This window comes from Balaenoptera borealis, assembly GCF_965194805.1.
Source record: "Balaenoptera borealis genome assembly, chromosome: 15".
Lineage (NCBI taxonomy): Eukaryota > Metazoa > Chordata > Mammalia > Artiodactyla > Balaenopteridae > Balaenoptera > Balaenoptera borealis.
The window spans coordinates 78,615,396-78,633,816 of NC_138871.1; positions in this window are offsets into that span (position 1 = coordinate 78,615,396).

Sequence of the window (18,421 nt, forward strand, 5' to 3'; positions counted from 1 at the left end):
GACCCTGAAAGCTTAAAATATTTAATATCTAGTCCTGTACCGAAAAAGTTTGATGATCTCTGCTCCACTTTGAGCATGAGGTCAACCAGATGACCCCGGGAGCTCAAGGAGTCATGTCTATGGGATCTTAGCAGGACCTGGTGACCTAACCCTGGTTCCAGGAGAGCAGCCTGACAAGCAGATTTTCTGTTGGTTGGTGCTATATTTTTTCACAATATTGGGCTTCCAGATTTGTACTGACACCCTGATTTGGGGTGACTCTCATTCACCTCACACAAAAGATGAGTTCAGGGTTCTGGCCTATTAACGTTCCACCTCTTGGCTTAAGCCAAGTGCACAGCCTGTGCACCCTCTCCCCTGCATCTGTATTTCTACTATGGTGCTTCCTGTCATCCACAACACCCAAGAGAAGTGGAAGTGGCAGCAAACAACACTTACTCTCTTTCTCATCCACTGCACTCCCTGACTCCCTGACTCTGGTACTCAAGGAGTATCCCACCCCCTCCCTAGGCTCCATGTCATGTACCACGTAGTCCTCTATGGATAGAGATGCCCATTTCCTCAGAGGGCTTTCTAGACTCTTGCTCCACAATGCCAACTGGCCCTTCAATCAATGTCCCTTCTTGCCTCTGATTGATGTGGTAACACCACACTCTCCGGGCTGGTCTAGTTGCTTTCCCAAGGCAGACAGGATGAGGAAAGGTCATTCTCTGAGTGAATTGAACCACTCTTCGTGCTCTGCCCACAGTCACCTCATCTATCCTTACTGGTGGCAGGTGTGTGGAAGGCAAAGGTGTGGTCAGCACTGAAAGATATCACATTCTAGGAATGCAGTGATTATGGACTAAAGAGTCAAGAGAAGACATCGTTGGAAGATGTATTATTCTACATTTGTGTTATAAAATTCCAAACAACAAATTTAATATGACCAAAAAACAGATTATCAATTACGGTTTTCAGCATGCTCTGCATGAGACTTACAATGATAATCATCATAAACAAAGCACAGTAACAACTTTTCAAATAGTCACTGAGGGTCAGTGTTCGGGAATATTACAATGGATGGACATTGCAGTGTCATGAGTAAGGATGGAAACAGCCTTAAATACATGGTGTTGGAAAACTGCAGAGATAAGAAATTCTATATTGTTTCAATACAAGCACATTCTGAAGAGTCTTGGCATTGTGAGTAACAACTGTATTACCATCTTTTTCCCATCGGTAGAAGACATGAAGTTAGCCTGGAACGGCCTGCTTGCAAAAAAGAACATGAAGAACTGGTTCTGGACCAGAACAAAAAAGGTGGTGCCTGGAACTTATGAAGAATCTTCACATAATCTGATTGGACAATAATAAATATGTAAGTATCTCTTCTCTACCCATCATACTAAAATTTCACCAATAAATCTCTGTATATCACATGAGCCCATTAATTGGGGGGGGGTGGTATATTTTCTCTTATGAATCATTTGTATTTACTTTTCTGTGAACCCATTTTTCTATTTGGTTATTGCCCTTTCTTATCAATTTTAGGGAAGCTCTTTTTTTCTGTTTTTAATTGAAGTATAATTGACTTAAAGTATTTTACTAGTTTCAGGTGTACAACATGGTGATTCGGTAGTTTCATACATTACAAAATGATCACCACGATGAGCCTAGTTGCCATCTGTCACCACACAAAGTTATTGTCGACTATATTCCCCATGCTGTACATCATAACCCCATAACTTACTTACTTTATAACTGGAAGTTTGTACCTCTTAATCTCCCTCTCCCATTTCACTCATCCTTCCACTCTTCCCCCCTCTGGCAGCCACCTGTTTGTTCTCTGTATCTATGACTCTATTTCTATTTTGTTATGTTTGTTTATTTGTTTTGAACATATAAGTGGAATCATAGGGTATTTATCTTTCTCTATCTGACTTATTTCACTTAGCATAATACCTTCTAGGTCCACGCATGTTGTGGCTAATGGCAAGATGTCATTCTTTTTTAAAGGCCATTATATATATATATATATATATATGGCCATGGACCTTACAAAATACAGTTACATGTGCTCATTCTAAAACAATGCCTCTGATTGGAAGAATGTCATACTCTGATCAATAATGGGTAGGTCAAGGCCCCAAACCAGAGCCGGGTAGGTGGGGGTCAGCTGTATCCAAATCACATGGACTGAGAGCCAGAGAAGGAGTGGTCTCCCAAAAGAAAATTAAGCTGCTATTCCCAGAACTGGTGAAACAGACACAGCCCAGGTTAAAATTAACAGATGTTTGCCACCCTTTGTATGATAGGTTACTGTCATTTCTATCCTATATGAGATACCTAAAAAAATGGAGAAGTTGGGCCATTTGTCCAAGGCCCCATACAAGTCAGGGACATTGCCAAGAGATGGGTCTACATTAAATCTGACAAGTTAACTCTGCAACTAACTGGGATTATTTACATCTGGCAATAAGTGATCATAATCCAGGGCTTTAGTTCTGGCAAAAACTTGACATAAGAAGACTTGAAGTAATTCTTGCTCCTTCATTTACTAGCTGTGTGATGTTGAACAATTTAGTTAACCTCTCCGATTCTGTTTATTCAGGTACAAAATTTGGGAAAATTTGACATTTTCATTGACATTATCATTAAATAGCAGCACACATAAAGAACTAATATGTTATTAGTATTTATATAGTATAGTATAAATACTACTGTAGTACTTACAGTAGATATAAAGGACCTAGTATATTATTTTAATTATTTTTAACAGACTAAAATAGCACTTCTTTATGTGCCAGGCACCGTTTCAAGTGTATCATAAATATTACCTCAGTTAATGAACTCATATCCTCCTTTTTTAAATAAGGAAACTCTGGCCCAGAGAAGTTTAGTGACTCACCCAGTGGGGTTTCAGGGTTCAAACCCAGGCAACCAGGGTCCCGAGTCCACATTCACAGTCACTGAACTCTACTATCTCTCAGAAAAATGTAATTATTATTATCACTCAATAAGTGGTAGCATTTTATTGCCATTATTATTATAGATGAGAAAACGGAAATCTAGAGGCACCAAAATAGAAGCAAAGCTAAAAATAAATCCTGGGTTTAATGCCTCCCAGTCCAGTGCCCTTTCCACTGTGCTACACCATTTCCTACTGAAAGGATAATTACATAAAGGAGAAGTAGCAGGATTATGTATTTTCTGACAAATGAGATCTTTCATGCAACACATCAGGTATTATTATCAGGGAGAAAAAAATTTTTTTCCCATAATAGACTCTAGCTGTGTGTAGAGCATAAGAGAAAGTGAGTGAAATTTTCCTTGTTTCTAAATAGAAATAAGAAACACTACACAAGTTAAATATTTCCATGGAGTCACTGTGCCAGTTTGTAAAAACATGGCTATCATGATTCCATTTATAAAGCATATTAGTGACTCCAGTAAATGCTAGTGTCTGCAGAAGCCTGAAGAATGCACAGTGGAGAAGACACTGCAATCTTGGAAGCTAATATTGACCCTAAGATCACTAAGGAGCTGCAGTTTTAGCAGTATAGCTGCCTCCTTGGATTTGAGCTGAAACAGAGTCACAAACTAAGGGCAAAATCCTGAGGGCCAGACCACGGTTTCAGCATTCTCAAAGAATTTACCTCTCCCTACTATAGAGAAACCCCTCTTCTTTTGAGGCTCATTTTGACCAAGACATAAATCAAAGGTTGGTGAATTTTCTGTAAAGGGCTAGATAGTAAATATTTTAAGCTTTATGAGACATGCAGCCTTGGTCCCAAGCACTCAACTCTGCCACTGTAGCAAAAGTCAACATAGGAAATACATCAAGAAGTGGGAGTAACTGTGTTCCAATAAGCTTTGTTTATAAAAAGAGACAGTGGGCTGGATTTGGCCTGGGGGCTGTGTGCTGACCCCTGGCAGAAATCCTTCTCCCAACACTACCTTCTGCATCTGCCTCTTTATCGGCAGGGCTTCCCCACTGGGCATCAGCGTGAGACCGAACTACGTGCCAAGCACCAAGCAACCTCTCCTTCCCAGCCATTGCCACCTTCTCAGGGGAACTTCACCATTCAAACGGATGAGCCGTCCAGCATCTTGACATCACTGCTCAAGTCTAACAACCTTCGTTCATGTCCAGTTCATCTCAGACACCTACATCCACGGTACTGTCACCAGCCAGGTATTGCATCTCTGATACTTCAACTACCCCAGTCCCTGATCACAAGCCCTCAAGCTTCCTATCTCTCTTACCTCTCACTCCTTCTTCCCAATCTCAGCCTGTGTTAGGGCTGTGCTGTCTAATACGGTAGCCACTAGCCACACGTGACTACTGAGCACTTGAAAGCAGGCTAGTGCAAATTGAGATGGGCTGTAGGTATAAATACAAAACAAATTTCCAAAACTTGGTATAAAAATATGGAGACCTAAATGGGAAGGATATCTAAAAAAGAGGGGATATATGTATATGTATAACTGATTCACTTTGTTGTACAGCAGAAACTAACACAACATTGTAAAGCAACTATACTCCAATAAAAATTAACAATAATAAAAAAAGAAAAACAAACAAGCAAAAAAATAAATTTTCCAAACTACCTAACACCATACCTTTATTAACAGAAACATTAGCAAAAAGAATCAAGGCCTTTCAAAAAAGTTCATGGTAGTTTTAGGACAATGAATAAACCAGTTACATTAGAGCTAAGAGTAAGTAACAAGTATCTGAAATGACATTAAAGACAATTATTAAGGAGCTCATTTTAATTGAATTAAAACTTACAGAAAATAACTATGACATTACCCCGATTCACTTCTAGTTCTGATAATGTGCAACATAGAAACAAAAATGCATTTGTTAAGGTTAATATATATATATAGGATATCTGATTAATAATTTTTGCAATAATTACATGTTGCAATTCTCGTATTCTGGGGAAGTTGGTCAAATATATATTTTAAAATAAAAGATCACAAAAGAAAATGAGTAAAGGAAATTATATAAAATGTCAGTAGTTGCTGTCCTGTGTGTTGAAAGTATGAGTGATTTTTTCATTTGTAGCCATTGTACTTTCCAAACTTTCGACAAGGAGCGTGCATCATGTTGATAATAGAGCTAGAAGTGAATAAAAGAAACTAAGTGAAATCAGATATGAATCTAAACCATGCCCAATCCTTCATATACATTGATGCTAAAATTAACCACAATTGGAATTACCTCCAAGAAAGCACAACTTTTAAACTGTTTATATCTGATGATCCATAGAAATAATGTTGCAATCTCCCACAATTTCATCTTATTTTGAACTTCATATTATTTTCTAACTTAATATTATTATGTGAGCATAATAATAGCATAAATGTATAAGAATACAGATTTTTTTAACATCTTTATTGGAGTATAATTGCTTTACAATGGTGTGTTAGTTTCTGCTTTATAACAAAGTGAATCAGTTATACATATACATATGTTCCCATATCTCTTCCCTCTTGAGTCTCCCTCCCTCCCACCCTCCCTATCCCACCCCTCTAGGTGGTCACAAAGCACCGAGCTGATCTCCCTGTGCTATGCGGCTGCTTCCCACCAGCTATCTATTTTACATTTGGTAGTGTATATATGTCCATTCCACTCTCTCACTTCGTCCCAGCTTACCCTTCCCCCTCCCCATGTCCTCAAGTCCATTCTCTACGTCTGCATCTTTATTCTTGTCCTGCCCCTAGGTTCATCAGAACCATTTTTTTTTTTTTTTTTTTAGATTCCATATATATGTGTTAGCATACGGTATTTGTTTTTCTCTTTCTGACTTACTTCACTCTGTATGACCGACTCTAGGTTCATCCACCTCACTACCAATAGTTCAATTTCATTTCTTTTTATGGCTGAGTAATATTCCATTGTATATATGTGCCACATCTTCTTTATCCATTCATCTGTCAGTGGACACTTAGGTTGCTTCCATGTTCTGGCTATTGTAACTAGTGCTGCAATGAACATTGTGGTACATGACTCTTTTTGAATTATGGTTTTCTCAGGGTATATGCCCAGTAGTGGGATTGCTGGGTCGTATGGTAGTTCTATTTTTAGTTTGTTAAGGGACCTCCATACTGTTCTCCATAGTGGCTGTGTCCATAGCCTTTTAGAAACATTCCAGCTCAGAAGTTCTCAAGGCGTGGTCCCCAGATGAGCAGCATCAGCATTACAGGGAACTTGCTGAAAATGCAGCCTCTTGGGCCCCATGCCAGACACATAGAATCAGAATCTCTGGGGGCAGGACCCATCAATCTGTCTGAACAAGCCCTCTGGGAGACTCTGACACACGCTCAAGTTTGCGAACCACCAGTCTAACAGAGGGCCTTTGGACAATCCCTTAACCCCTCTAATCCTTGGTTTTTCTCATTGGCAAATTGAAGATAGTAAAACTAACCTGAAAGCCTTGCAAGGATGGATGAGAAGATGGGTATCAAGCACATGGCCCCAAGGAGCACTCAGTGAATTATATCTTCATTTTCTCCCTCAGGATTCTTAAACAATCTACATCCTCTCTTTGCAAAGCTACCCACTTTTTCCCCTTTAATACACTTCACTCTTTGTTTGATGGAAAAAAATAAAAGGCTATCTCTGTTAGACTGAATAAGATAATATATTGGAGGCAGATAAGCAGAGCATAATGCTAAGAATGTTTCTTTTCACAAAAGATAGCTGTATGGGGAGGTGGAAAGACCCCTGGACTTAATTGCAGGGAACTTGTGTTCCAGCTCTAATTCTGTGTATGCCCTTTTCTTTATGAAACCATGTGGAATGGCAGAGGAGGCAAAGAATTTATAATTGGGTAACTCAGGGTTCGTATCCTACCTTCGACGTCATGCAACTCTACAGGGTATGTTTCAAGTGCCTAGGACACACGTGCGCAGACTCTGCTGCTGAGTGCCTGGGGCGGCAACTCTTGTCTGCCCTTCACCCCGTAAGTTCATGTTTGTAGTTAGGTAAGAATGTAATGTGCAGTTTCCACCATGAAAGACAGAAATGGGAAGAAATTGTTCCCCACACTCATCTATCATTGGGTGATGCTTTTTATCTTAACTTTTTTCCTACTATGCCTGCTTGGGATGCCAACCAATTTTGCAAATGGCAGGCCCTCCCAAACTTCCCCTGCCACTCAAACCCAAACAATAGAAGATGTCACTGCGCTTACAAATCTTACTAGCAATGAGAAGGGCAATTTCGCCCATTCTCAGATTAACCAGTGAAAAGAACATAGCTAGAGACCCCTAAGTGGCAGCTTGCTATTCTGTAGATTCTATAACTGGCCCAGATGCCACACTGAACGTTTATGACTCTGTGCTTATGACAAGAAATGAGCACACATGAGATCACAGCCACGCAAGGCCACCATATGCCAGGACTCCATCTTCACTGATGTGAATAGTGGTCCTCTGGTGTGTTAATTTCCTATGGTTGCCATAACAAATTACCACGAAGTTGGCAGTTTAAAACAGCACTGAATTTATTCTCTTACTGTTGTGTGTGTCAGAAGTCTGAAGTCAGTTTCCCTGGGCCAAAATCAAGGTGTTCACAGGGCCATGTTCCCTCTGGAGACCCCAGGGGTCTCCAGCTTCTAGAGCTGCACTCCTTACATTAGTTGGCCTGCAGCAGTTTCTCCATCTTCAAAACCAGCTGTGTAGCATCTCGCTTCAGTCCTCACCTTGCCTTTTGCTTTTGGAATCAAATTTCTCTCTGCCTCCCTCTTATAAGGACACTGTGATAACATTTAGGGCTGACTCCATCTCAACATTCTTAACTTGGGTATTTGGCGAGCGGGGCATTGGTCAGCTTACCACATCTGATATCAAATGTCTTTTCTATTAAAATGATAAATCTTCTTTCCATTAAGTGACAAATGGTTGAGATTGTTACTTTCACTTCCATCAAACCATAAAGGGGAAAATTAACCCTCATGACTTATGAAGAATATTCTTTCACATCTGGGCAGAGCTTAGGTGAGAAAGCAGGTGCTGTCAAGACCCTCAGGGCCCCCAGGCAGGTGCAGACACTTCCCATCTGTGATCTCATACCTGGTTTTTTGCCAAGGATGAGGAAGCCTTGCTGAGGAAACCAAATGAGACGATGTATGATAAGGGCCTATCATGGAGCTTGTAGAGCAATAAACAACCTCTCCTCATTTTCCTCCCTGGCCTCTGACTCCTATCTGTGTAAGACAGTATTTTCTCAAGATGACGAGATGACCTCTAAGGTCCTGAAAACTCTGACATTCTATCACAGTAACTCCTGTACAGATTGAGCTGCCTCATCTATATTCCTTCACTCTGGGCAGGACCCAATCCATTGTTCAGGGCCCCTTAACTAGCCTGGCCTCTTCTGTATCCCAGTCGCTTGTGCCATAGGCCTGCCATGATGTCTTTCTTTCCCGGAATAGAGACTGACTTCTATGTTAACCTGCCCCCTTTCATGTAGCTCCCTCCTCAAAGCTTCTAACCCCAAAAATACTTGAAAGAAGAAGAGAAAACACCCCATTTCCATCTTTATAAGGTAAAAAACAAATGCTAAATGAAAAATCAACCCTCTTGTATAGGTAGACTGGCTAGATAGAGATTTGTTGCATTTTTGCTTTGTTGTTCTTTTTTTCTCCTTTCTGCTGATGCAACTCAGGCAATTCATAATTTCAGAAGCTGATAAGCACACACTTCAACAGAGAAACTATTGTGAGGACAAATGATTTGTATTGTTAAGCTGTATAAACTCTATATCTGCGAAGGCTTTCCAGCTTCCAGAACATCATCTTCCTCTGTCCTCTCAACACTCTTAAAGAAACTCAACTATATGCTGAGTGTTTTCTGGGTGCCAGAAATGGAGCTGGTGCCTGACGTATATTTCCTACAATCTTACAATCCTGACAAGGTTGACTTGTCACCAAAATAATATGGTTCTCATGTTACAAATGAGAACACAAGGCTCAGAGTCATTAACAGATTTGTTCGAGCTCCTACAGCTAGGTAAATGCAAAGCTTGAACTGATGTGGGAGAAAATGTACCAGATTGAGAGACACAAGACCAAGCTGGCACTTGGTCACCAATATCACTCATCCCATGTGCAGCCATTAGAAAACCATGCTCCCCTCCAGGGTTTGAGTTTAAAGCTCTGACTTTGGTCAAGATGATCTCCAGGTTGCTTCCATAATCAGAGCTCCACGGCTATGATCCTATTATGATACAAACATGAAAACACAGAAAGAGAAAGGGAAAAAAAAAGAAAAAACACAGAGCTACTTCAGGAACTTTTAGAAAGCCTTTGCTATACACATCCCACCCACCTAGGGGATCTAGGAGAAAAGTGATTATGCAGGTCTTCTCCCCAAGCCCAGAGTCTCTAGAAGTATTTAAGGCAATAAGAAAATGAAAGGAGGGAGGTTAAGGGTGAGAATGTTGAGGACAGAGAGAACAAGATGACAAGAAATGCAAAAAAAGAGCCTCACCAGGTCAGGGACTGGCTGCAGCCCTGGCCTCTCAGAACTCTTCCTCACACTAGTGGTACTCTCATCTTAGAGCCAAAATCAAAGAGAGGGGTCTACACTGGTCTTCTCATGACCGTAAACAGGCATGCACACACGTGCATGCATGCACAGACATAAAGTTGCACATTAATTCTACATACACAGATTTTATTTTAACAAATAAGGCAGATTGTTTCTAAGAGATGCTTTACAAATGATAGTACAATGCATGTCTAAATACTCAGTGGGATCAGAGCACCATCCTCTGTTCCTGACTGCAGAAGCGGCGGGTCAGACTGTGTCATGAGAAGGCCTCAGAGATGGCTGAGTAGAGTCATTCCAGCTGCCCAGGTCACATACATTTGCACCCTCCTCCCTCAGATAAGCAGGAACCAGCAACCTGCCTTCGCTGGCTCTTGGTAAATGGTAAAGGGCAATGCACCCATCACACTAAGAGTGAGAATAGTCAAGTCGAGCAGGGTAGGGATAATTGCATGTTAAAAATACTGTATTAGTTTGCTGGAGTTGCTGTAAAAAATTATCACAAACTGAATAACTTAAAGAGCAGAAATTTATTCTCTCATCACTCTGAGGGCAAGCAGTCCAAGATAAAGGTGTCAGCTGGGCTATGCTCCCTCTGAAGATGTTAGAGAAGGATCTGTTCCAGGCCTGTCTCCTACCTTCCGGTAGTTCCTTGGCTTGTGGTAGCATAACTCCAATAATAGAATTCTCCCTGCGTTCAAATTTCCCCTTTTTAAAAGGACACCAGTCATATTGGATTAAGGGCTCACCCTACGCCCATATGATTTCATCTATTTTTTGTTTTGTTTATTTATTTATTTATCTTTTTAATTTTATTGGAGTATAGTTGATTTACAATGTTGTGTTAGTTTCAGGTGTACAGCAAAGTGATTCAGTTATATATACACATATATTCATTCTTTTTTAGAGTCTTTCCTCATGTAGGTTATCACAGAATATTGAGTAGAGATCCCTGTGCTATACAGTAGGTCCTTGCTAATTATCCATTCAGTGTGACCTCAGCTTCACTAATTACTCCTGCAATGACCCTATTTCTAAAGAAGCTCACATTCTGAAGTTCTGGAGATTAGGACGTCAACATACGAATTTGGAGAGGGCAAAGTTCAACCCATAACAAATACCTTCCAAGAAAAATGAGGCACAGACTCATTCTCAGTTTCCTCATCTATGAAGTAGGAGTTGCATTGGATGATTTCTAAGGGCCCTCTCATCAGGACCATTCTTACATTCTCTCCAGAGCTTTCAATGCACGTTAGAATTATGTAAGGCAGCTTCTAAAAAATGCCACCCCTGCCCCAGAACAATTAATCAGCCTTTCTAGGGGTGGAGCCTGGACATTTTAATCCCCACTAGATGATGCCGATATGTAGCTATTTTGAGAATTACCCATCTACAATATTCCCTGAAAACAGGCTGGAGCGACATGGTGGGAGTCCAATATATCATCCTATGCAAAACAAACAAGCTTAACCTTTGTCCATGCAGGAATCTGTATAACAAAATCATTCACAAATGCTCATAGTAGGCAAGAAGATAGCTGCAATTCTGAGGACAACTGCTAGGGTTTCCATCAAAATCCCTATTTTAATAGTAAGCAAGAGCAGGCATCCCTTCTTCAGGAAGTTGTCCCTGATGCTCACAAGCTGAGTTCAGTCCTCTTCCTCCTCACTTGAGTTTCCTCCTAACATTGCACTTATCATGTTCCTGTATTGTCTGTCCTCCCCATGAAGCTGTGTGCTCCAGAAGGACAGGACCTGTGTCTTAGTCATCACTCTAACACTCATGCCTCATGCCTGGTCCATGGTTAGTGAATGTTTTTGCATGAATGAAAGTGTGAATGAACGAATAAATGAATGAGTGAATGGATCAATGTAAAGATTCACAATGGAAAATTTGAACCAAGAAGATGTTAGCAATGGCTTATTGCTATAGTAATTTGGAAGAATGACATATTTGCCATTTTGCCAAGAATATACTTTATTCAATTCTATTATCTTCATTGCAAGAATCCTCATTTGACACAAAAGTGAAGAATATTGTGAGTTCTGCTCACTTCTTGTAAGGTTATGCTTTCTAGCAAATATTCTTTAAAGCACAAATGAGTTGTACTGTGCTCAAGATTTCAGACACTTTTTTCCAGAGAACCAGCAGCTTTCTCATTTGGGATTATAATGAGAGCTCATAGATTTATGGCAAATCATGAAGGATGCAGTATACACCCAAAACAAAATTCCTTGTCAGGGAATATTTAGTTAAATTATTCCAATCCAATTTTTATATGTGTGCAAGAAAGTCCTTACACAAAGACAGAATGATGAACATGATAACATTCTGGAATTCAAACACATGATTTTGTGATATGACTGGAGACCCTTACACAAATCTATTCATGGCCTGATAACTTATTTTTTCTTCCAAAAAACAGGCACCCTTAACACATGGCAGGTATTATGCTTATTTTTCAAGAAACTGAAATGCAATGATGCTTAAAAATGCAAAATATAACCATGCTTTAATTTATTAAGTAAATGCCTTTTCACTGAATACCTGCTATGTTCCATGTTTGGTGTTTTGGGGAGAAAATAGAAGTTAAAATAAGGCCCTTACCTTAAAGGAAATTTTATTCTAACATGGGAGAATAAACAATGGTAAATAGTTGTAATATTAGACAGGATGTTATTTCTGCATTAAAATGCTCAAAATAAAGTGCAATGGTAAGATAAAATGGGGAGATTGGTAATAAGATTACGGGAAAGTGATATTTGAGCAGATGTTCAAAAGGGTCAGATTCTGATAGGTAGAGATGTGAAGGAGGGCATTACAAATGGAGAAAAATCAAAGCATGATTAAAATTTAGGTGGGAATTACCATAGTCAGGGTAAAAAGTTTGGCATTAACTTTGAAGGCAATTAAGATCAATATCTAGCACATTTATATATCCTCTGTCTTTAAATACAATTCAAAACTATTAAAACTTATAGCATAACCTTCACTTGGGCATAGAGGAAGGGTTTTGAATATCTCTATGGATTTGCAAATTGTGGTACAGATAGATATGATAAAATACATGTATCATGTATTATACAGGTTTATATAATATCTGTGTACAAAGAATGCAAAATGTTTCTAAGTTATATCCATATTAACAAGTCTCAGCAATTAACTTAAGGAAAGTATAGTATTTTAATAGCATTTCATTATTGCATTGCTTCATTTTCCTATGCAAACTATATCAGAACACACGAAGTAATTGCAACCCTATAGAGCATGTGCAAAAGGTAAATAAGTTGTTGTAGAAGGGCCATGTAAGACTAAATACTTGAAATGTAATGTTTGCTCTCCAAGCAATTTGCAAGTGACCATGTGACTGTACAGATCAAAGATTATATTTGCTTTCCTAAAAAACATGAATGAATTAAATGAAATAAGAGGTAGGGTATCATAATCCAAAACCAATTATAAAAGAAAAGACAGACACGGTGATACTATTAAAAGAGAAACATGAAGAATTTAAAATATGTATGTAGTTTCATGACGGTGCTATTGATAAAAACTGGTCAAGAGGAAGAGCGAGTTTGGAAAGGAGAGTAATAATTCAGTTTGGGACCTGTTGTGTTGAGCTGTCAGTGGGATATCCATGTGGAGATATACAATAGTCAAGAGAGAGCTGGTCCTGGAGAGATATACTTTAGCATCATTTGTAATCAATACTCAATACTTGTGAAAGTAGAGAAGATTGAAGAGGAAGAAGCCAGAGAGAAGAAAGGAAACTGAGAACAAAAGCTCCAGTAACCACCTGCCTTAGGGGTTAGGAAGAGGAAGAAAGGGACAACGGGAGGTAGAGAGAGATTAAGGATGGTACCATTTCCTAGATGCCTTGGGAGGAGGAAGAACCAAGGAAGAGTTGACCGATGGATGACAATGCAAAGGAACGTGGAGTCTGAAGACGGGGTAAAGACTATTGGTTTTGAGAAATAGAAAAGTAGGGCCAGCTTTTCAGTAAACTGGGCAATAGGGTAGAGAAAAAGCAGCCAGATTATAAAATGTCAAGGAATGAATGAAGATGAGGTAAGGAATGAGAACTTTTAAGAAGACTAAGGATTAAAGACAGGAGGGACACCTCCAGAGTCCTCCAGGATGGAGCACCTGAAGGATGTTGGGTGCAAAACCGGGATTAAAACCTGGGTTTCTAGAACCTTCTTCTCAAGTCCATTTGACTCCTAATCCACCTCAGGTGTGGGTCTACTTTATAGAGTGGTGAGGACAGAGCCATGACCCCGGCTGGGACATCCAGGGCAGAGCTCTGGCAGTCTTCCTGACACTGGCTGACTCTGCAAACAGCTGCAAGGTTTTTCCAAATGAGTCGGAGGCACAACTCTGTAAGCAAATCGAATGTTGATAAGACATCAAGAATTCATGAAATTCCCAGAAAATATTTTAGGCATTTCTCAATTTATTTCTCCAAGTGGGAACAATGACTAGCTTAATATGGATAAATATTTTCACCAGGTCTATTTCTTTTGACCTTTCAATTTGAGGTCTAACTAATTTTTGTTCATTTTCCCTCTAAAAGCATTTAGACTTTTGCTGAGAATATTTAGATTTGTTATTAAAGGGTTTTTTAAATTATATGAAGCAATAAACTAAAACATATTCAGTGAAAGACCTAAAGAAAATGTTATTAACATGATATTTAAGGTTATACATTTTTTTAAACCATTCTCAAATAACTAGAGTTTTGTGATGAATTTTTGTAAAAAGAGATATGAGGCTATTTGACAAATGACTGAGTCTCTGGGGCTTAAAAATTGTCAAAACAATGAAATTTAGCTTCACACCCAATCTATGTAGAATGTGATCTCCTAGTATTACAAAAACATTTCAGCAGTGTTATCATTAAAGTCCTAGCAAATCAACATTTTTAAGCTATACCAAACAGACTTAAGCTAAATTGATGTTGTTTTTAAAAAGTTGTATAATTTAAATCCTGCCCTTGAAGAAGTTACTTGTTCATTTTGGAGGTGGGGGAGAATGAGAGAGAGAAAGAGAGACAGAGAGAAGAATGTAACTGCTAATCTCCAGGAGAAGATGTCTTGTCACACACTCCTTCCAGTTTTACTTTTTTCCTCAAACTAGTCTCCTCCACGTTCTCTTCTCTTGGTTTTCCTCTCAGCATCTGACCCAGCAGGAAACATAGACCAAAAAACTATGTCATCTGAATCTCTTCCTTTTCATCTGAGTTGTAGTCCTAAGGAAATAAAAAAGACCACAGCTATATAATTTCTAGCCTAGAGATACTTCACTTTTATTCAAATAGCTTAAGCTCCATGAAGCATATGAAGCTCTATTTTCAAGTTTCAAAAAATATGGCAAAAGTGTTCTTCTCTCGGCATCATTTAATATTTGACAACTTGCTCCTAAATGATTTTGCTATCTAAATATACTCTTTTTTTGTGGAGTTTTTATCCATTTGGGTGGAATTTTAAAAATCTTTCTGTCACTATATCTTCTACTCATTCTTTAAAGTGTAGAATTATTACTTTTTTTTGTTGACAAAATATGAAATAATTCTTTGACACATTATATTCATGAACCATATAGTTGTTTCAATGCCCAGGAGTGAGATGCTTTTGAGAAAATAGCATACTTAGTGACAGTATATTCCAGAAGTAATGTAGAATTTGGAGCACAGTTATATGTTGCCTATAGCCCTTAATTATGTTCATGCTCAGAATCTGAAACTCTCCTCAGATGATTCCTGCTTCCACCTGTGCCTCTCCCACCTTCCTTGACCAGATGGATGCTCTCAGTTGTTACCTGGCATATAATTTTGCAACTATATTTACTATGCATTAAAATCATTCTGAAGTTCTATTTAATTCCTCCTGTTTGTCCCAGGGCCAAGTATAGTTTCTGAGCTTTTGTGAGCACTTAGCAAATCCATGTGGAAAAAGAAAGGAGGGAAGGAGCTAGAAACATCATTCTTCTCTAATTCTAGGTTTGGCTGGCATATCCCTGTTATGGTTAAAACAATACAAGTGAGAGTATGGCAGCCTTTGGGGGCAAGAATAATCAGTATTCTCCAAGAGCTACAACACTAAATGAGTAGGGTGGGCTACTCAAATCCAACACAACAGTCTTAGTCTGTTCTGGCTGCTATAAGAAATTATGTCATAGATTGGGTGGCTTATAAACAACAGTAATTTACTTCTCGCTGCTCTAGAGGCTAAAAGTCTGAGATCAGGTTGCCAGCATGGCTGGGTTCTGATGAGAGCCCTCTTCTTGGTTTGCAGATGGTTGTCTTCTCCTTGTATCCTCATATGGTGGAGAGCAAAGAGGGATCTCTGGGGTCTCTAATAAGGGCACAAATCCCATTCATGAGGGTTCCACACTCATGACCTCATGACCTCCCAAAAGCCCCACATCCTAATTCCATTACGTTGGTGGTTAGGAATTCAACATAAGAATTTGGGGAGACACAAATGTTATGTCCATAACAACAACCATGTGGTGCTACTCCTTGAGGAGAATCTAGGACAGATAGAGTTGTCTAAATGCAGGATTGAGTGCACCTCTTCAGCCTTAAGTAGCTCTGAAAAGTCTGGGGTGTGGAGTAAGGAGAAGCTGAACTCCACCCAAGACTTCCCAACCAAAAATGATACCTTCTCAAACATTATACTTGCTCCGCTGGACTTGATATATCAAATCAGGGAGTCTGACCACATCAAAAGAGGTGCTTTTCTTTCTAAAATTCTTAATGTGATCCTTTCTTACACAGCTTATTTCAGCAGTTTCACATTTGAAACCAAATTCATCATGTGTTATCCTTACTTAACTCTAAGCAGCATATCTTTTCTCTAAAGCCTCTTTCCTCAAGTTCTCTTCAACTAGAAATCATATTGCTCTAAGATGTTTTGGGTACTTAAAGGGTTTTAGCCTCATTTATCTATTTGTGATTCACTTCCTTTTCTCTGATAGAGTCACCCCATTAAGTCCAATCTTTAATTAGCATATGTTGAGCAGTTTCCATGTTCCAGAATCCATAATGCACCTCCTATGAAGAGGGACTAGGGTCTTCCTAGGGCAGTAGTAGTTTTGCAGGTTGAGGCTGGTTATGAGAGTTATTTCTTACTTGTAGACATAGGTACTCCCAAAAAGAAGGGTTTTGAAGAGTGGAAGGTTCATTGCTGTGAGGAGAAAGGAAGCGGACAAAGAAGAGAGTCTGAGTAGGTTTTCAAGCCAGATGTCAGCCAGCCAAGTAGATGAGGCAGGAAGAACAGGAGCACCAGGGGAGATTTTGGTTCAATACCTCAGCCCGTGATCGTTACTTGTGGTCACTACTTTATAAAATGATTCATTGGAGGGTTGTGGTACTTAAGGATTGAGAACAATACAGATAAATGCAGACCCCTCCATTTAGGGTTAAAAAATGAATTGCCTAAGTACAAGAGGGGTGACTTAGATTGACAGAGGATTTTTAAAGATATTTTTATTTTAAATTATGAAGTACAACCTGAGCCAACAGGATTCTGAGGCTGAAGAAACCTAAAATTGTTGAGCCATTAAGCCATGAGGGAAGAAATACAATGCCCAGCTCAAAGGGAACCATGACTTCCTGGATCTGTCTGGGTCAGACACTTCTGTGCATTTTGTTCTCTTCCAGAGGTGCAACGGAGCACGTTCTAAGGATGGTGGTCAGAAAGATGAGGGGATCAGCAGCCGAGACCTGTAAAGGATGCTTGAATAAGCTTAGGCTTTTTAATCTGAAGATGAGGCGCCGGGAAGCTGTGACAGCTATCTCTCAATGATTGAAGGGCCGTCATGGACTCAAATGGAATTGACATTCTCGTGACTCCAGAGGGCTGATCAAGATCAATGAGTAAAGTCACAGAGAGGAAACCGACTTTGGCTCAGTGTGCAGAACTTTCTAACATGACCACTGTCCAGCAATGGAGTGTTGGGCCTTACAGGAAGTGAATGCCTTCTTCCTGGAGAGCTCAGTCAGATGCCAGATGCCACCTCCTGAGAAGGCTGATCAGCGAATTTCTGTATCTGGAAAGAAAGTTGGAAAAGATGATCTTACAGTTCCTTACAACCCTATAGTTCCCTTGAGTCTATCTATGGTATAGAGTGAGGGGCTCTAGCTCAGATGAATTTCTCAGGTTCCATTTTACAGACGAGAAAACTGAGATGCCTAGTGATTAACAGAAAGGTCACAAAGCATGTTAGCTGTGGAGGCAGGACAGAAATTCAGATCTTCTTAAGCCCTTCTAGTTTTGTTCCTGCTCTACCCTGGTGCTTCTGCTTCTTAAAGTGATTCTGATAAATGATCCAGCAAGCTGATTTTTAAAACGGTTGAACCACTTTGAAAATAATCCTATATAGGTAAAAATTCATTTAAACACATTTTCCAGATGAATAATTAAGTAAACAGATTTCTGCTGGAAAATAATAGTTGGAAATGGCTCTCGTTGCAACATCTTCAGGCTATCCTCGGTTCACATTTCTTTAACCCTCAACTAATGCCTAAGTGCCCTATATTAAGCTAGTCTTGGAGATACAAAAATAAATGACACTGCTTCCTCCCAAGGTGCCCATAGTCCCAAGGTGTGGGAGATGGGCAAAGAAAAATCCACTACAGTGCAATGTATGAGTGCTCAACAAAGACATAAATTTTACACAGTGCTATGGAAGATCACAGAAGGGAACTTCTGAATCTGTGCAGGAGATTTATAGGAAGGCTGCACAGAAGAGGTGACATTTGATCTGTAAGTATGTGGAAAATAGGACAGAAGAAACAGCATGATATAGTAAGCATATATGAGGCCTGAGGAATTCACTAGATCTGAAATATCAAGTGTTTGAACAAGAATTG